This window comes from Morone saxatilis, unplaced genomic scaffold (genome assembly GCF_004916995.1).
Source record: "Morone saxatilis isolate NCDOM2014 unplaced genomic scaffold, NCSU_SB_2.0 Contig16, whole genome shotgun sequence".
Classification (NCBI taxonomy): domain Eukaryota; kingdom Metazoa; phylum Chordata; class Actinopteri; family Moronidae; genus Morone; species Morone saxatilis.
The window spans coordinates 27,585,677-27,585,901 of NW_023339718.1; positions in this window are offsets into that span (position 1 = coordinate 27,585,677).

A 225-nucleotide genomic window follows, 5' to 3' on the forward strand; every position below is an offset into this window, starting at 1 on the left:
TGCAGACTTGAACTGTGACTATCTGCAAACTAAGCAAACCTCTATTCTCTATCATGATAATTTCTTCTGATTCAAGCTGTGGCTCAGGAGGTAGAGCAGGCCGTCCACTAATCAGAAGATTGGCGGTTCGATCACTGGCTCTTCCCACTGCATGTCGAAGTGCACTTAAGCAAAATATTGAACCCCAAATTGCTCCCAATGCTATGCATCAGTGTATGAATGTGT